This window comes from Felis catus, chromosome A1, assembly GCF_018350175.1.
Source record: "Felis catus isolate Fca126 chromosome A1, F.catus_Fca126_mat1.0, whole genome shotgun sequence".
NCBI lineage: Eukaryota > Metazoa > Chordata > Mammalia > Carnivora > Felidae > Felis > Felis catus.
The window spans coordinates 50,435,770-50,456,836 of record NC_058368.1 but is presented as its reverse complement, the minus strand read 5'-3'; the positions used below and the strand labels follow the sequence as shown (position 1 = coordinate 50,456,836).

The 21,067-nt window shown below is 36.7% G+C and overlaps 1 long non-coding RNA gene across 3 annotated transcripts in view; it reads right to left on the bottom strand.

Moving 5' to 3' along the window:
* Window positions 1–21,067, bottom strand: part of LOC109498550 — a 528,643-nt gene that overhangs the window by 309,057 nt on the left and 198,519 nt on the right. For 2 of the 3 annotated variants that reach the window (XR_006595727.1, XR_006595728.1), the window contains one exon: window positions 4,915–4,962. This is a non-coding gene — a long non-coding RNA (uncharacterized LOC109498550). Of the gene's footprint in view, window positions 1–4,910; window positions 4,963–21,067 lie in introns of all 3 variants that reach the window. The other variant, XR_006595729.1, reaches the window with a different exon arrangement.

The window sequence follows — 21,067 nt, the reverse complement described above, 5'->3', positions numbered from 1 at the left end:
CAACTGTACTGTAATTTAATAAAATCAGGGGCACCTGGGTGGCTCAGTTGGTTGAGCATCCGACTTGATTGTGGCTCAGGTCACCATCTCACCAAACATGAGATGGAGCCCACATCGGGCTCTGTGTTGACAAGCATGAAGCCCGCTTGGGATTTTCTCTCTCTCTCTCTCTCTCTCTCTCTCTCTCTCTCTCTCCCTCCCTCCCCTGCTCAGCTCTCTATCAAAATAAATAAACTTTTGTAAAAAAGTATCAATCTTATCATTATTTGTCAAAGAAATAGATAAAATCCTGTGCTTATTTGACTCAGAAAGAGCTAAGTTAGAACCCTGAATCAACCACTTAATATATGTGACTTTGGGTGTAATGTTTTTTCTCCCTGTGTCCACAGGGAAAATTAGGATAATAAAAGAGTATTTATCTCATATACATTTTTTAAGAGATAATATATACACCGTGCTTACTCAGAGCTTGGCATTTATCTAAAACTCGCTATCAGTTACTATTACTGATTGTTATTAGTTTAAAAAGGTCTGTGTGTACCAATTTATTATGTTGGTGACATAGGTGTTTCTTTAGTTGCAGCTCTCTTAGCTGAGATCAACAGTCCATATATATAAGTGGAATTGGTGGACTCTAGTCAACTAAAACACATTACCAATGTCTAGGGGCCAATAGGAAGAAAGTAAGTTATTTTCAAAATGTTCTGCCGCAATGACATATGTTTTATAAGTGAGACAAAAGGATACAGGTTGTTGTATAACACATGCCAGCATTCCCCACTTCCCTTTGTAGCAGAGTAACTAGTAAAACTCTTTCAAAAGCAATAATTATTGAGCAGGTACTTTGTAAGTATAGTGCTAATCACCAGAGACAAAAGATTAAGAAATAGATATCACCTGTTCCCTTATGGGGTTATAATCTAATAAGGACGGTAAGCACTTAAAAAGTATCTCACAACTAAATATATAATTATAAATTGTGTAGGTGCTGTAAAGAAGAAGTAAAATTTGTAGCTGGAGAGAGGGAAACAGAATGTGAAGCAAGCTCCAGGCTCTGAGCTGTCAGTACAGAGCCCAAGGCGGGGCTTGAACGCATGATCCGTGAGATCATGACCTGAGCTGAAGTCGGACGCTTAACGGACGAAGCCACCCAGGCGCCCCGGGAAAGGTATTTAAAATACAGTTTGGGGGAACCTGGGTGGCTCAGTCAGTTAAGCATCCGACTTTGGCTCAGGTCATGATCTCGGAGCTGGTGGGTTCGAGCCCCGCGTCAGGCTCTGTGCTGACAGCTCAGAGCCTGTCTCCTTCTCTCTCTGCCCCTCCCCCACTCATGCTCTGTCTCTGTCTCTCTGTCTCTCAAAAATAAATACACATTAAAAATATTCTAGTAAGAAATAAATTACAGTTTGAAAGGCAAAGACAAAAAATAAATTTAAAATTTCTAATTACTAGGTAAAATGATTGTTACATGAAAAGAAAAACCATAAAGCAGAGAGTTTCCATGCAAACTCAAAATTCCTTCTAATCCTGTATTTCTGTGATTCCATGAACAGCAAGAGAATTTTAAAAAAAAATTTTGCTATAGTTGACACACAATGATGTTACATTATTTTCATAGTGATTCGACATCTCTACACGTTATGCTAGGATCACCACAAGTGTAGCTACCATCTGTCACCACACAATAATACTGCGATACCATTGACTATATTCTCTACATGGAAAGAGAATTTTAATTGGCAGTTAACTCTTTAGTAATTAGACCCGGGTGATTATAGCTGAATATTCAAAATCCTAGGCTAAAATTTCTATCTCAATTTTAAAGCCAAAGAAGTACACATGAACAGAAAGATATTATTGAAACTTGATGGGATGAGATTCATGATGTGCAACAGTGAAAGGGCACAGCTTATCAAAAAGAAACAGATGCAATAGAAAAAGGAAGGCACTCTGCACTGTATGGGGATTCAAAGTTGAGAGTAGACATATGGTAGGAAAAAATTTATGTGTCAAAAAGAAAACCAAATGTGAGAGTAACAAGAATCCTTGAAACTTACAGACCAGAGAGAGAATATAGATGACATTTTCCTTAAATAAATAAAATACTTGGAGAGTCAAGCTGTAGTAGTGAAGAACTCCAATTATCCTTACAACTCTTAGAGGGCTTAACTCATCAACAGAGTATAAAATATGTTTTCTTGCCTTGATACCAATTTAGTTCTTCAGATGGGAAAAGAAGCAACTTGAGAATCTATTACTCTGAGTCTAATTTTGACCACCAGAGAAGTGATTTGTTATGTAATGTATTCCAAATTTTGGGAGAGGCCATTTTGCTTCAGGGATTTTAATAATGAAGGAATAAAAAAAATATTCACAACATATTCCTTGGAAGAGCACTAACTTTTGGATGTGAACCTTTATGCCATGTAACTCATTACTCTTGCAAGGCTCTTAAAATAATAAAATGTCATCTAGGTCCACTACTATATTCTCATGATGAAGCTGTTTATTCATCCAGGTAAGATGTAGGTCTCATTGATCAGGTACTTTCCATTTAACTGAACTCTAAATGGGTGATAAGTGTGGAGAGCTTCAATTGTTGGCCTCTAAATACCTATGTTAGCCAAGACTTTACTGAAAACGATGGTTCTCAAACCTTAACGTATATTAGAATCAACTGAAGACTTTTTAAAACACAGTGCTCTATGCTCCATCTCCAGAGTTTTTGTTTTAGAAGGTCTGAAAATTTGCATCGCTAACTAGTTCCCAGACACTGATGTTACCAGTCTTCTGACCACTTTGGAAACCTCCTACCTAACAGAAGAAACAATATCATGTTGAAACGTCTGTAATCAAAACCTTCTCTTAAGGCAGGTGAAATCAGTGGCTCAATTCTGCTCTTTCTGCCAGAAAAGGAGCCACCCCCCAGTTTCTCAATCCTGTCTACACAATAGGAACCCTCCCTGGGAAGTTTTTAAAAAATATTTCTGTCCAGGCTTCCTCTACCTCTGGCTCTGATTAAATGAATCTGCACTTCCAACCCGATCATCCCACCCAGTTAAGTTTCCAGGTGATTCTATTCTGCAATCAGTGTTGAGAATCACTGACCTTCATGTTGACAGGTCTTGAGCATTTAGCTCCTCAACCTGATCCTGTTGGCACCACCAGTTAACAGCTGTCATCTAAGCAACTTACCCTCAAAACTTGAGTTAATTAGGCATCATGCATTAGTGAGGAGCTAAACACAAAAAGGGTTACCACCATCTAGAAACCTTAATTTTGAGTTGACGGGTCAAATACTAAACATTTTTACTACCATGGGCAACAACAAACAAGCATGTCTTGAATAGTTACAGCATACTAGGGGAAAACAACCCTTCATGTTCATTCCGCAAGTAAAGAGGGAGCCCTGGTTCTCACACACAGGAACTTAAGTTGTTAGCTTCCTATCAGCATTTTCAGAGACGATAATCTTACCTATTGCCCTGGAAAATTCCTTTGCAAAAGTCAAGGCTGGGGGGAGGATAAAATTGTTGTAATGGACGGTACACAGTAGCTGCTCAAATGTGACTCACTTAAAGCCTGATAATTTTATGCAAGTGAAATTTTTAGAAATGTAAGCTCTTCTTTCAAATAACAATATTTCCCTTTGTTTTAAAATCAATGACTGTCAATTCTACCTATATTCTTTGTATCCAATACCTAATGCTTTTTTTTTCACCTCTGAAACCAATGACTGAATTGCTGCACATGAAAAAAAAATGGGAAGTGAATTTTAATTCTACATTGTTCATTTGAGTTTCATTCCTTATTTATATGTCCTAAAAAACCACTCCCCAAATCAATGGACTAGCATATATGGACACATGTTCATTATATTATTTTTTTTCTCAGGACTGTGTTCAGGAACAAACTGATAGATATTGATAGAAGTTACGGATATTGCTCATATATTATCTATCTTCTAAGCAATGAAAAAAGATTATCTACATGATAGCTGTATACGTTATCAGTGATCATTTCATCTGCATGCAAGTGAAATATTTAACCATTATCATTATAAGAATATCATATAGTTTACTAAAACAACTGATCATATTTGCCTCTAGATTAAAGAAAACATATTACTTTATATTTGCAAAGGTAAGTAGGCATTTTCATAACTACCATGACGAATATTTAAATATATGTAACTAAATTTTCAACCAAAAGTTCTCAATGTTTATTGCTTCTGAACATATTTTCCTCAATTCAATAACTTTTCTAATAACAATTTGTGCAAGAGATTTAGTGTGCTTACTAAACACTAAAGTTCAGTACATGCAACACAGAGAATCTAGAAGTGCTAAGGAAAGAGTGAAGAAAGATCACCTCAGAAACTCAGAAATTTACTTACAGAATTCAACCCTAGAGTACTTGGTAAGTGTTATGTTTCTTTCTAAAAGCAATGGAGAATTCATCACTTAACTCTGAGCAATAACCAAAGAAATGCATTTTTGAAGACTGACTAAAATGTGAACCTTAAATGGACAAGAGAACTTTAACGAGGTCTTGTGCAATTTGTGGCAGCAGCAAAACAAAAATCGGTAAGCTACATACTTGTGCATTCATCTCTCAAAAGAGAGAAGAACCTGCACTTTGCATAAATAGCTAACCAAAACATTAAGTATGCACAAGTGCACTCTAATTTGGGAGACTCCATTCGTTTCTTTAAGAACTGCATTGGACAGACAGCTTCTTTAGATGTGTGTATATTATGTTCTTGAGATAGCAAAGAGAGATGCTGGTTTTTTACTTTCAAGAATTATTTTTCAGTTTTCTTGTTGTCAAAATTACTTATGAGTTTCCAGAAGCGGCATTAAATTTAGATAGTCTGGGCCCTAATAATAAAAGCATGAGATGAAACGTACCTACCTCTTCAACGTTAGCTCAAGCCCAGCAGAATCAGCAGCGCCAAGCACCCTGGAGTTGAATTAAAGAAAGATGTTATTTAATAAAAGATAGAAAGAAGTGATATATACATTTTTTCAAGTGTAAGGAGAAGATGGCATAGTGAATACTGATTCTACAGCTTAGTGATCCACAGATGCAAGACAGCAAGTATGAGTGCGAGTAGGGACAGGGTAGGGTGACAGATGGCAGTTGTAAACGTCTTCACCTTGTACAATTCTTATAGCATATGATCAGTAAAATTTTGCTGAATGAATAAAGGCCATATGTATGGTATTACGATCTCAACTTTTTAAAGAAACTGAAAACAGCAAATAAGACTCTGCAGAAACTAAACATAACGTTTAAACATGAACATTACAAAACAAAAACGTAAGTAATTTTAACAACGAGATACACAGAACACAGAATTGCCGATGTTTATAATACCCATTGCTCTTACAATCAAACTGTGTTTGTTAAAGTAGAGAAAGATATACTTCCTGACTTATTTCTTCAACAGGGAGTATTCCCTGCACTCTGCCTCACTCTCTAATTCCTGACCTTCTATAAGCTAATCATTTAAATAAATACATTAGATCCTACTACTTTCCTACTTACATTTTCCAACAGTTTCCGACTGTACTTCACAAAACAAACAAACCCTATGTCATGAACTACAAACCCCTGCATCAATTGGCCTCTCTCTACTCAAACTTCCCACCTCCAACTCATCTTCCCCTCTTTTCATGTCCCATTGCACTAGGACCTTCTTCTCAGTTCCAGAAATACACCAAGCTGTTCCCCACATCAAGGCCTCCAGGAGCACAGCTCACTCTCTTGAATATCACACTACTTGTTCCTTGCCCGGGTCACTAGTCATTTCTCAGTCTATGAGGAGACTTTCTCCCATAATCGTGAGGGTAATAGGTCCCCCGGTGTTATTTTCTCTCATTGCTCGCTGCCTTTTCCCTGCAGAGTACTTATCACAGGTGATAATCATGGAATTTAAGTATTGATATGATCATCACCGGCTTCCTCCTTTCCAGTGGGAACTCCATGAGGGTGGAAACTGTTTCTTTGTAGCCATCACCTGGCAGAAAGCCTGACATACAGCAGGTGCACGGTGCTTCTGAGATGAGTTTATAACTTAAAATAGTGCCAGGATTCTATTTAAATTGCCTAGAAAAACCTCAGTCTTGTAGGTGAAATGGCAATTTAATGACAAAGAAAAATTCAATTCCACCTAATTGTCCATGAAAAGGCAAAGGTGACTCCAAAGAACTAACAAAAACACGGAATTGGAATAGTAAGAACGAATCTATACTGTGTCTATTACATGAAACCTTAAAGACAGTGTGGAGCAAAATATTTTATTCATTTAATTTTTAAAAATTGTATTATGGTAAGAACAATTAGCATGAGATTTACCCTCTCAACAAATTTGTAGATGTGTATAACAGTATTGTTGACTCTAGGTATAATGTTGTACAGCAGATTTTATTCTGTTGTACTCTGTTTATTATGTTGTACTCTAGATTTTATTCATCTTGTTCAACTGAAACTTTATGCCCATTCACTAGTAACTCTCCATTCCCCCATCCCCTCAGCCTCTGGCAACCACCATGTCATGCTTTGATTCTATGAATTTGACTCTATTAGATATCCTATGTAAATGGAATCGTGCAGGGTTTTTCTGTGCCTCGCTTATTTCACTTAGCATAATGTGCTTAAGGTTCATCTATGTTGTTGCATGTTGCAGAATTTCCTTCTTTTTTTAATGGCTGAATGAAATTCCTTTGTATATATCACCTTTTCTTTGTCCATCCATCTGTTGACAGACATTTAGCTTGTTTCTATGTCATGGCTATTGTAAATAATGCTATGATGAACATGAGAGGGCTAGTGTGTGTTCATGATCCTGTTTTCAATTCTTTTGGATAAATACCCAGAAGTGGGATTGCTGAATGATATGGTAATTATATTTTTGATCTTTTGAGGACCCCCCTTACTGTTTTCTATAATGACTTCACCATTTACATCTCCACCAACAGTGTGAGAGTGTTCTCATTTCTCCACATCTGCATTAACACTTGTCTTTTGTTTTTTGTTAAGCCGTTTTTAAATTTTGAACTTCTAAAATCTCCATAAATACTTATTAAAATAATGTTATATAGCTCCTTTTTATGTTTATTCATTTTAGAAAGAGACAGAGCATGAGCAGGGAAGGGGAAGAGAGAGAGAGGGAGACACAGAATCTGAAGCAGGCTCCAGGCTCTGAGCTGTTAGCACAGAGCCCAACATGGGGCTCAAACCCACAGAAGGCGAGATTAGGACCTGAGCCAAAGTTGTATGCTCAGTAAACTGAGCCACCCACGCACCCTTATTGTATAACTCTTAAATCAAGCTCTCTTTTTAAATTTTTTGCTAAGGAAATAAATCATATAGTGAGCCTCCTACTCCAGGGCAACAGGTATAGATAGTGATGATTTAATAATGAAGAGTCAAGTGATAGTTGGCACTTTCAAAAAGCCAGTGTCACATGAAGCAGACCAATTCAAATGGTTGCTGAGAACACAGTAACAATTTTCATTTTAAATGTTCAATGCAAAATAAGAAGAAAAAACACATTCTGCAGGATTTCTTGTTTCATTTACAAAGACTACTATTTAAGGAGAAAAGCAAAATAGCAATTAAAAACTGTTTAACAAATATGGGCAAATGACAGTACAAAATGTTAACAACCAGAAGCACTGAACCATGTGGATTTAGACTCCCAAAGTGGCCTTTAAATGATTGGAAAATTCAAGTGCTCTTGTCTGCTATTCTGAAGTGCTTTTGTGTTAAGTCAGGAATTGCAACAAGAGGACCGTTCTTGGCTTCATAAGTACTTCCTATGAACTTTTGAAATCCAATCTGTATCTTCATGTACACAAATATCACAAGGGTAATAACTGCAGATGGTAAGTGAACTCTAAATCTCCAGCCTCCTGGGATTTTTCATTCCTAATTTTTGTTATCATAAGCTTTTTTTTATCAATACACTATATAAACAGATTCCATTTATAGATATTTTTAGAGCAAAGGAAAAGATACTATATAATCTCTACTGTCACAATATTTTTGGTTTACTTATCTAAGAGAGAAATGTAATGGTATGTTCATGTATCTAAAACTTTATTTGGGTGAGTTGATTAAAAAAGAATGGTATGATTCTTCTGAAAGTCTCCATTTTCCTGCTTTGGGGTAGTGTCACAATAACCATAATATATATTTCTTTTTTAATTTTAATTTTATTTTTATTTTTGGGACAGAGAGAGACAGAGCATGAACGGGCGAGGGGCAGAGAGAGAGGGAGACACAGAATCGGAAACAAGCTCCAGGCTCTGAGCCATCAGCCCAGAGCCCGACGCGGGGCTCGAACTCACGGACCGCGAGATCGTGACCTGGCTGAAGTCGGACGCTTAACCGACTGCGCCACCCAGGCGCCCCGTCCATAATATATAGATGGATTAGATTTTTCTCTTACATTTTCAGACCTGACATTTATGATAGGATTTCCTAATGACCCCACAGATCAGGGGCTTTTCAGGAGATAAATAATGTCACGTCTGTAATACTAATTAATCTAAAGTTTTTTTTTTTTAATAAAAGGAGTTTTAGACAGAGCCTGAATGCATAGTGGCAACTAAACCAGCTCCAAGTCTACCTAGAGATGAAGATGATAGAGATGGGGATGGAAATGGAGATAGGAAGAGGAGGAGGAGGAAGAGAGAGAGAGATTCTCATGAAGCGAGGGCAAAGCATAGACCAAATATCACTGGCACCTGTCAGAAGTTTTAAAGTGCTAATTTATATAAATATCCGAGATTATGAGTACTTTGTTGGACACAGATTGAAATAAATGCTGGCAAGAGACATGAGCAAAGTGTGACAAAACATCAAAAGACAGTAATAACCAATAACCAAAAACTAATAGATTACACAATGCTCTTAAATTTTCTTGTCAGAGGATTTGGGAAGCCAAAAAATGACATACAAGAGGTATATTTAAAATTAAGTCTTCTATTTCTTGTTATTTAACTGCACAAATCTATAGATCATAGTCCTATGTTTTGGCAAACTAACATTTTATGCATCTTCAATAAGAACATCATTATTTCCCAGCAAAAGAGTTCAATATTGATACTAATGTTAGGAAAAAAATGGAAGAATGTAATTCTGATTTCTACATCTACTTCACTTTGTTTTCTTTTGACTCATAGAAGTGTCCCCTCTCCATTTAAGACTAATCCTTGAACATATGATCTTTGTATGATTCTTCCCCAACTCCATGCACTTGAACCCTTCTGTCTCCCTCTCCATTGTTGCCTCAAAGATGCCCAAATTCCCCCCAATCTTTGAGCAATCATTTTCCTCTCTTCTTTATTTCACTAAGAAATTTCACTAGGTATATTCCTCCTGCTTCAAGTTCCATCCCTGCCACCCACTTCCTGTGAAAATTGGTTTTTGTCTCATTCTCACCTGAGGCTACTCTCCATAAAGTCAACTTCTAATCATAAAATTCAGTTGTTTTCTAAGTCCTCATTGTCATCCTACGCATTATTGACAAACTAGCTTTTCATGAAAAAAAATCTGCTTCCTTGACATCATGAAATATTGCCTTTCACTGGATCCTTCTAAATTTTTGAGGGGTGTTTTTTGTTGTTGTTTTTTTCTCCAACTATTCTTCCCATTCCTTTCATGCTCTCGTCCCTTAATTGCCAGTGCCCCCTCATCTTTATCCATTGATCTTCCTTTCAATACTCTCTTCATGGATTCCTATAATTTTCATTTATTGGCTCAGTGAAAAGTATGCCATCGAAAACTATGTATCTGCAGCAGCTGCTGAATCCTTCTTGGATGCTGCACTGACATATTCAACTCAGTGTTCTCAAACAAGGTATTTTACCCCAACTACATCAGCTCCTAAAAATTCTCAATTTTTTTTTCAATTCTCTTTGACTTTTCCCTTTCCATAAATCTTTTTTGTTATGGCCAAGCAGCACTCAAATATAGTGGGTTTGTTTTTCACAGTGCTATTCGCATCCACCTTTTCCTATTTACTTCTGCTGCCATGATTGAACCCTAGATCCTTATTAACATGGTCTCTTCCCCCTTCCTTCCCCTTCAATACCTCTGCTGTCTTGTTATCAAAGTTGACATCCTTCAACATAGCTCAGATTATGTTTCCTTCACCAAAAAGTTTCAATAGTTCAAATAAAGATCAGACTCCACCTGTCATTCATAGACCTGGTTTGTGTACATAACAACTTACCCCAAAACTTAGTGTCATTAAATAACTGGGTTAGGAATCTGAACAAGGCATAACAGGAATATCTTATCTCTGCTCCACAACATTGAGTGCCTAATCTGGAAGATTTCAAAGTTGTGAACTGGATTCATTTGAAGCTCAGTCAGTCACAGGTTTAGCAATTGGTGCTAACCACCTCCTTAAGTTGACCTTTTCATTGGGTCTTTGCATGGACTAGTTTGGGTTTCATCACAGGTTGATGGATGAATTCCAAGGGCAAGAGTCACAAGCAAAAGAGACAAGCAGAAACTCTTTTCTTTTTTCTTTTTTTTTAACGTTTAATTTATTATTGAGAGAGAGAGCATGAGCAGGGAAGGGGCAGGCAGAGAGAGAGGGACAGAGGATCTGAAGCGGGCTCTGCACTGAGACCACTGAGCCTGATGCCATTGTGGGGCTCAAACTCATGACCCATGAGATCATGACCTGAGTCAAAGTCAGATGTTCAACCAACAGAGCCATCCAAGCATGCCAGAGCTCTATTTTTTTTATGAACTAGTCTCAGAAATCACATAGCATCACTTGCACAGTTTTCCATTGGCTGGAATAGTTTCAAGCCCACTCAAGTCCAAAAAGAAATAGAATCTACCTCTTGGTGGGGAATGGCAAAGTTCTGGAAGCATGAGCACCACAAATATGGTTGTTGTCATTTTGGAAAAATACAATCTGCCACAGATCTCCACCAGCTGGTGTTAACCTCCATTCTCAGTTGGACACTGCACTAATGCCATATAGGGTTTTCCTTCTCCAGCCTTTGACTCCTCCTACACATGCACCCTCATCTTGAGGTGGGACATATCACCAACCCTTTATGGAATTATGTCCCAAACTAAACTTAGAAAGTCAAAGTAGGGGCAGAAAAGCAAAGAGAGATTCATTTACCTTACAATAATCTGGAATTCTAGATGTTATACCATTAGAGATTGCCAATCTTAGCAGCAGAAAGAATTTAAGGCTGTAGGCTCTTCATTCTGAGGCTGAAATTATAACGTGCTTCTTTTCTTCACCCCAATCTCCTATTTACTTGACCTGAAATGACCCTTCCCACCCCAACTCCATCTCCTACTCTAAATCCCTCTGCTTCTGGGTGAACCAATCCAAGCCTGATAAAAGAATGAGAGAAAAAAGGACCATCAATCTGGCAGAATAAATCAATCAAAGACCAGTGGAACCATGGTAGGAGACATATAGAATGGAGAAGAAAAGAGAAATTGAGTAAACTGAGATGAGCTCAATTGCACCTTGCAAGGAAAAGCAAAGACGGGTTTGAGACCTGCCTGTAGGGCTGATGGAGTAATAGAATATACTTTCAGTGATATAACATCCCAACCTCTTATAGCTCAAGAAACATAACTAAGAGTTTAAATAAATTTATTTTTCTTCTTGCAAACTCAGCAAATATCCAACACACTTTCACTTTCCTTCCTCTACACCTCAGCCCCAAACATATGCTTCATCTGGAATAAGTGTCTTCCCCAAACAAACATGTTGATCTTTTCAGCTCCCATTGAAATATCATCTTCTTTACAAAATCATGTCAAAAGTGGTATCTCCCTCAGACAAGTATACATACACAGTAATTTCCTATGTCTTTTATTACACTTACTACATGGATACTAGAGAACATTTTCTATACCCTCTGGCAAACGGAAAGATCCTCAGGAGTAACAGATTCTCACTTCTTTCTTCCCACAGCACGTTAGGCAATGGCTCAAATATAGAGAAGTTGGATTAACACATAACAAATTATTCAAATCTGTGAATGGAACTTTGCTGCAATCATACTTGGGATTTTGAGTATCATTCTGGCTGTTCCTTCTCATAAAAAAGCACACCAAAGCTAAAGAAGTTATAATTAAAAGCAATTATAATGATCAAGTTTTTGCCTTCAGAAGGAAGATGAGATTCTTCAAAAAAGAAAAAAAACTAAATAAATTAAGATTGTAAAGACAAAGCTTAATCTATAAAAATTCAAGAGATTATATGTTAAGTGAATTCAAGTCCATATAACAAATTTTGGTGTACTATTATTTTTGAAAATCCCTCAAAATTTAAAAATAGTAAAATCAAGATGAATAAAATTTTTGATATGTGGTTAAATTTTTTCCACTAAATTATAATGTACAGTTGGCCAAAATGGTATAAATGTTCCACTCATCTTGACAAAACTTTTGAGGGTTTTCTTCCTGACAACAGGCCCCTGACCACCCTTTGCTTAAAGCTTTTACTTTAAAAACACGCAATTTTAAATCCTTTTTCTGCCCCTTTAAGATGTAAAGCTTCTCCCAGCTTCATGCCAGTCTTACAACCTAGCACTGCCTTTCCCAAGGACTTGGGAGGGATCCCTTTGAAATGTAATCATCAGAAAACATAAAGCCCTTCTATGCTAGTTTCTGTGGTACAGTAAGTGTCAATTAGCAAACACAGATGGCCTGATCACACTGACCAACCAGTCACCTAACATTCTCCTGCTTTTCCATTAGCTCACAAAGGTGTTTAACTCTCTTGTCTTTTGTTTCAAGAGAGTTAGTATCAATTTCTCTCCCTTATTGCAAAAGTCTTGAATTAAGTATTCCCTGCCTGTTTAACTCCATCAGGTGCAAGTTTTCTTTGACAACTGTCACCTAAGAGAATTATCAGCCTAACTGATGCATGTCAAATTTAGAGAAAAAGTGTTCAGAAAATCAAAGTATTTTTTTTATTTTTTTTAATGTTTATTTATTTTTGAGGGAGAGAGACAAAGCACAAGTGAGGGAGGGGGAGAGAGAGAGGGACAAAAAGAGAAAAAGAGAGAGAGAGAGAGAGAGAGAGAGAGAGAGAGAGAGAGAGAGAGAGAGGATCTAAAGCAGGCTCCAGGCTCCAAGCTGTCAGCACAGAGCCAGACACAGGACTCAAACCCACAAACCAGAAGATCATGACCAAGCTGAAGTCAGACTCTTAACCGACTGAGCCACCCAGGCTCACAAGAAAAACAAAATATTTTTATAAACCATTCTAAACTAGTTTGACTCATTAAAGACAAATCCATATACTTTCATACCTTGCCCTTTGGTGTTATCATCAAAGATAGAAGACTGGGCAGAAGTGGACAGAATGCTGAATCCAGGATAGAATTTATTTTTTCAGTCATTTTTTTCCCATCTATTCCACAAGATATTTTTGGCCACTTCAAAATACTAGGCACTGTGACTGGGCGTTTACTATTAAAAAGACAACAATATCCAGTCTCCTCCCATATGGACCTCACAGTCTAGACTGAGGCAGCAAAATGTAAACCGTACATTACCGTGCAATGCACTAAGTGCTCCTCTGAGCTCTAATGCCAACAGTTATTCCAGTCTCCTCCCTGTCACATGCCTCAGCTCTGCTTGGATAGTTCAGGTTTCCTGTGTACTTGTGAGGCAGTCCAATCCCAACATCAGCAAGGGGCTTTTTTTTTTTAAGTGTTTTATTTATTTTTGAAGACAGAGATATAGCACCAGTGGGGGATGGGCAGAGAGAGGGGGAGACAGAATCTTAAGCAGGCTCCAAGCTCTGAGCTATTAGCACAGAGCCTGATGCAGTGTTTGAACCTATGAACCAGGAAGTCACTAAACTGAGCCACTCAGGCTCAGCCCCTCAGTGGCCCTCAGCAGGAGGCGTCTTAATGAACAGATAGGCAGAATTCACAACTCCTTGCTGCTTTGCTTCTAGTTTCCAGGAGGTAAAGATTCTTCATCCAGGTGATCATACTTCTGAGATTTATTCACTGACTACTCAAATGCAAAAACCTTTCTAAAGATACTCTGACCTTTCTATTTGTTAATTTAAATGTCTCTTCCATTTCCTATGCTTCAACCTACATAGATGAAAAGTAATTAACCTTCACTCATACTTACTCTGACCTTGAATAATTTGTATATTAAAGGTTAGAAACTGGTATGAATAGATAGTATTGCAATTTACAGCAGTTAAATAATCATCTTCCTCAAAACTAATATTCTATCATCTAACTGTTTCAATTTTTAGGTCAGGAAAAAAATGTCAGAAATTATGAAACTCACAACTGTTAGTCACCTTTGCAATAGAATTATAGATCCGCTTTGAAAGACTTGAGTTTTGTTGATACCTTTCTCGCTTGGAAACAAGAGACAATCTTTCCTTCTGTCCTTGTTTACTGATTTAGTGTGCTTGTTGCCATGGTAACAAATCCATAGCTCCCAGGAGATCAGTGTTTTGAACTCTGAATCTTTTGACCCTCTGAAACCAGCAATATAGAAAAGGTAAGAAAGTAAGTTCTAAAGTCCCTCAAGTGGACCAATTTATGGAAATACATATTCTGCTGCTATGCTCCAAACTATATGCAGTGTAAATCTCTAGTATTTTAGAAGAGAAGAATACAAATAGACACTGTGCCTTGAATTATCAAACTATTGTGAGATTAGCTTTATAAAACATGCTGTTAGAACCTATCCCCAGGCCTGCATGCATAACAACTTTGACCTTAGAAAAGGCTTCATGATCAACTTCTTAGATATTTAGGTACATGCAGAAGTGTGTACAAAACAGGTCTTTTCCTACAATAATTTTACAATTAATTTGCATATTAAAATAAATTTGTAAGTAGAAAATACAGTTGGCCCTTGAACAATGTGGAGGTTAGAGGCCCTAACCCCCCATAGTCAAAATACCATATATAATTTCTGACACCCCCAAAAACAACTTCTAATAGCCTACTGTTGACCAGAAGCCTTACTGATAACAAATAGTCAATTGACACGCATTTTGTATGTTGTATATATATATATATATATATATATATATATATATACACATATATATATATTATATACTGTATTCTTACAATAAAAAAAACTAAAAAAAGAAAATGTTAAGAAAATCATAAGGAAAATATTTTTACAGTACTATACTGTAAAAAATCTACATATAAGCAGTTCAAACCCATGTCTGAAGGGTCAAATGTATAGAAGAGAAAAATAAATACTACCTATAAATAATAACTTTGGTTTTCTTAATATAAGGGGTAAGGTCTTTTAAGGTTAAGGTACAAATTAGGGTACAAATGAACTGAGCAAATCTCAGCAGATTTCATTTACACATTTATTTATTAATTCATTAAATATTTATTGATCTCCTACAAACAAAAGGCAAGTGTATTGGGTAAATAGAGTGAGCGAGGGAAAAGGGAAAAAGGGAAGGAAATGAGGCAGGAGCCAGATCCCTGTAGAGCCTTTAAAGGTATTTTAAAGTGTCTGAATTTATTCAAAGTACACTGGAAGTCATTGGAGGGCTTTAAAACAGGAGAGGAAACAAAATCAGATTTGCATTTCTAAAAGTAGCTGCTGGATACTTTATTATTTACAGCTAAAACTTGATTATATTTTTAGAAGAAATTTAATTGTGCACAAATCTGTATGATTTGGACATTAAAATGGGTGGATCATCCATGCATAATCTCAGTGATTGCTGGAACCAATTATGTCTAGACAGGGCATCAACATGAATCACCTTAATTTTTGTCTGTCCTAAGCTTTGACTACTGTAATCCTGTGGATGACAACAATGATGATTTAATGGTACCACTGCTAACAGTACGTACCATTTATTAAGAATTTAGCATTTTGCAGACACCATACTGAATGCTTTGTATTATATATCACATTTAATCCTTATAAGAACCCCATACAGTGTCCATTTTATAGATGAGTAAACAATCTTAGAGTGATTAAGAGAGACCTTCTTGACTTCAAGCAGAATAGATACTGAATTAGGAGTTCATCCAAGATCTCACTAATTCCATAAAGTAAACTCTTAGCCTTGAAATGTGATTTTAATTGGTTTCTTTTAGAAAATCTGGATGTAACTTTTTTTTAAGGTTACGTTTTCTCCACTAAGTAGATATAACAACAGTATTTGATTCTGAGTAGAAAACATATCTAGAAATGTATTATGTTTTTCTTTTTCAAAGATGCAACAGTACAACAAACAACAACAGTGGCACTGCCATTAAATGTACTGAGTTTTGGCCAAGGCAGCACGTGAAAGTTATACTGATTCACTGAAATTTGTTATCTTTTTTCCTAAACATCAGCAAAACAAATCCATTATTAACTCAATGGCATTTCACCCAATAAGAAAAAAGAAACATTCAAAGAAACCAAACCTGCTATAGTGTTTTCTGTCCTGATTCACGTTGTGGCAACCTCCTATAAGTCAGGAAGAGAGTGATTCACATTTTACCCATTCCCCAAATTCTAACAAGTTAAAATTCTTAAGTTACTGAATGTATCTCTCCTTAATAACTAATTCATCTGGAATCACTGGGTTCCACTCCTGAAGCCAAGACTACACTGTATGTTAACTAACTTGAGGAAAAAAGTAACTAATTCATCCAGTGTTTTTCCCCCAGAAAGACCGGAGCCTAGAATACACCCAAAAATAATTGTTTTTCCCTTAAAAACTAGTGCTAGCTGTTGCTGCTTCAGGACCAGCCTTAAGCATCCTGCTGGCCCTCCAGCCAGCACATCATACATAGAGAATACGTCTTCATTTTGTGGCAGTTTTACTTAGAGTTCTATAAATGTCTTTTAACTACTTTTGCTTTCTATTCTATCTAGAATCTTCTAATATTCACTACCATACAATCTGTTTTTTTCTTTAATAAACCTAATAATCAAATTTTTTTTTTCCAAAATCATTTCCCCCACTTAGCACTCTAATACCTGACACTCACATCAACACACCTTGACATCACCCATCCACAGACACTGATTTGGGCGGCGGGGGGGGGAGCAAGAAAATGAAGAAATATCAAATGACTCTTCAGCTTTTCTGATTCTCAATAGGTTCTTTCTGATGATTCCTCTAATAGCTGTATGATTAGTTTAACATTTGGAAAAAAGACAATGAGCTGTTGCCACTCTCATTTTATGATGATGCAAGGTTAGTTGTCAATTAACGCAAGTGGAAACCTATGGCTAAACTTTCAAGATGTTTATTTTGGGCTAAAGAAAAAAGATAAATTATTCCAGGCCTCTCCCTTTCACCCCAGCATACATATACTTGGGAAAGACAGGCTGTCAATCACTCTTGAGTGACTCATTATTCAGTCACTTCTGTGCCTTCACTCAAATATTATTTGAGTGATTTCAATGTGATAAGCAGCAAAAGGATGGCATAGCTCCTTCTTGCAAAACACACAGATTTTAGGAGGAGGGAGACGGCATGACACACATACCACAGTACAGGGCTGAGTATAAGCTCATGAAGACAGGGGCAGAGTTTCATATTAAATCGGAGAAGGAAGAGTTCACTTTAATTAAGATCAGGGAAAGTTTTGATGGAGAAGTAACATCCAGTCCCTTCAGGAAGGGCAGAGTTTTGACAGGAGATGAGGGAGGGAGGGGTTGTTGGGGAAAGCATCAGAGGCAGAAGAAAGGGCATGAGCAAGGCAGATTTAACGTAGTGGAAATAGCACGGACTGGGAGTCTGGGATGCATGTGTGGGTGCAAGCCCTTCACCTACTAAAAATCACAGGGGACTAACAGTCCCTTTCTGTATAATGAGGGTTAAACTAGAGGATCTCCAAGTTTGCTTTAAATTCTAAAATTCTATGATGTTTAAAACCCAGAGATGGGAAGCCACACAACATAATTAGAGAACAGCAAGGAGTATCACTTATATGAAGACTAATAGATATACACAGGCAGTGAGAAATGAGATTGGAAGAATTGATTAAGGCCATATGGCATTTGAATGCTGGTGTAGGAACTGGGATTGTACATAGTAGTCCATGGAGATCCAGTGAATATATCCCATACCATCCAACATTTGTTGCAAATCAATCTAATAATAGTTTAGAGGGTAAAATTGGGCCAAGAGGTGTGTAAGTGGCTATTATAAGATCAAGTTATGGGTCCTAGGGGTGAGAACCAGTGCTATAATGGTAGGAATAGAAATGACATTATAGACGTGAGAGACACTGTGAGTAAACTGTATCTATCCAAGAAGAGCTTAATTTACTAAGTCAGAGATCTACCTCAAGAAAAGTATTTTTTTGTCATCAAAAGAAAGTTAACCCCACTTATGAATCTCAAGCCTGGATTATTATAAGTCACTAAGAATTGCCACTCTCTTCTCATAATATCTTTTATTTTTGACTTTCCTCTTGCCTATAGTGCCTGTCTAGAGCCTTAAGAAAAGCATGCTGTGTTCCTGACAAGATGGTGACCAAGAATTGTCTGTTGGCTCCTTCCCCCAATTTACTCATGAGGACCAGAGCCACAGCATTTCTCATAAGTGTGATGCTGCCACAACAATAGGCAAATAGAAGACAAAAAGTAGAAGAGAATATGAAGTCCAGAACTAGGCCCAGGAGGAATTCAAATATAGTAGTGATGGCACCTCAACACAATGAGGGGAAATGATGATAATTTGGTAGGCTATATTAGGAAAAGTTGCTCATTCTATGAAGGGAAACAAGGTTGTTTCCTTATTGCACACTCCATACAAAGATGGAAAACAAATGGAATACAGACCTAATGTGAAGACATAAATACAAATGTAACTGAAGAAAAATATAAGAGAATATCTTTGTGAATTAAACATTGGAAAGATTGCTTAAACACAGAGATTCCAAAAGCACAATACAGAAAGCCAAGTGATACATATTGCATAAATAAAAAATAAGGTTTCCTGTTTAATGAAGGATCCCACAGACAGAGTAAGCAGAAAAACAGTAGCCAGAAAGAGGATATCTTAAAAGCCTAAAATCAACCATAAAGTTGATATCTAAGTTATACAAAGAATTCTGATAAAAAACAATAAAAAAAACAATAAGCTCATTTTTAAAAATGAGCAAAAGCCACAAATAATCAATTCACAAAAAGCTAAGTCTAAATATCTAGTAGTACTCAAATTCATTAGTAATCCAAGATGTCATTAAAAGTACAAAGAAATATCTGTTTACAACTAGAAAAATTAGAAAGCCGGTAACACCAAATTTTTGGTGAAGATTTGGGGGGAAGAGGACATTTATGCACTGCTGAACAAAATAAAATCTGGGTATAGTCATTTTGGAGATCAATCTGATAAAATTAAGTATCAAATGTAGGCATGATCGCATTCCTGGGTATCCATAGCAGGACATGTCTAAGGATGTTTATTGGGTAATTGTGGGGTAACAGAGAGTTTGAGACCTTGGTATACCTCAGTGCAGGAAAAAAAATTAACTGGACTCAACACTGAAATACCAAGCAAACTATGAATATGAAATATAGGGGTGCCTGGGTGGCACAGTTGGTTAAGCGTCCGACTTCAGCCAGGTCACGATCTCGCTGTCCGTGAGTTCAAGCCCCGCGTCAGGCTCTGGGCTGATGGCTCAGAGCCTGGAGCCTGTTTCCGATTCTGTGTCTCCCTCTCTCTCTGCCCATCCCCCGTTCGTGCTCTGTCTCTCTCTGTCCCAAAAATAAATAAACGTTGAAAAAAAAATTTGAATATGAAATATAGCAGTTAGAAGCAATTATATAGAGACACACACATTTTACCAACAATGTTAAATGAATAAAGGAATAGAAGAAGCTTTGTAGGACAATATAATTTATGTTAATTCCAAACACATATACAAAATCTAAAGTTACCAAACATGGAAACAGAAAGAAGAATGGAAATTATCAGGGGCTAGGGGTAAGGAGAGAAAGGGAGTTGTTTTAAAGGGTATAAAGTTTCAGATTTGCAAGACAAAAGACTTCTGGAGATATGTGTCACAATGGTGTGAATATACTTATACTGAAATGTACACTTAAAAATGATTGAGGAGGTAAATTTTACGTTATGTGGTTTTACTGTAATAAAAACATTAAAATAAATACAAATTAAAACATATATACAGTCAAAACTACTAATGAGTTTATAAGATAAAGGCATATTTAAGAGCCCATATCAACATGTGTTAACCCCACCTATGGTGAGGATTGGATTGAAATGAGAATCAGAGATGGAGAAAATTGAAACAAACAAAAAGTTCTGAGCAAGATACTAGCAAATTGAATCCAACAGTAAATTAAAAGAATTATTCACCACAATCAAGTGCGATTTATTCCTGGCTTGCAAGAGTGGTTCAATATTCACAAATCAGTCAACGTGATACACCACATTAATAAAAAAAATGATAAGAAGCATATGATCCTCTGAATAGATGCAGAAAAAGCATTTGACAAAATACAACAGCCTTTCTTGATAAAAACCTTCAACAAAGTAGAGATTGAGGGAACATACCTCAACATCATAAAGGCCATATACAAAAGACCCACAATTAATATTATCCTCAATGGAGAAAAACTGAAAGCTACTCCTCTATAGTCAGGAACAAGACAGGAAAGTCCACTCTCACCATTGTTATTTAACATAGTACTTGAAGTCTTCAGCCTCAGCACACAACAAAAGGAAATAAACGGCATCCAAATCGGTAAGGAAGAAGTCAAACTTTCACTATTCTCAGATGACATGATACTCTATATAGAAAACCCAAAAACTCCACCAAAAAATTGCTAGAACTGATACACGAATTCAGTCACAGAGTATAAAATCAATGTACAGAAATATGTTGCATTTCTATACACCAATAATGAAGAAGCAGAAGAGAAATCAAGGAATCTACCCTATTTACAATTTCACCAAAACCAATAAAATACCTAGAATAAACCTAACCAAAGAGGCAAAATATATGTACTCTGAAAACTATAGAACACTTATGAAAGCAACTGAAGAGAACACAAAGAAATGGAAAAG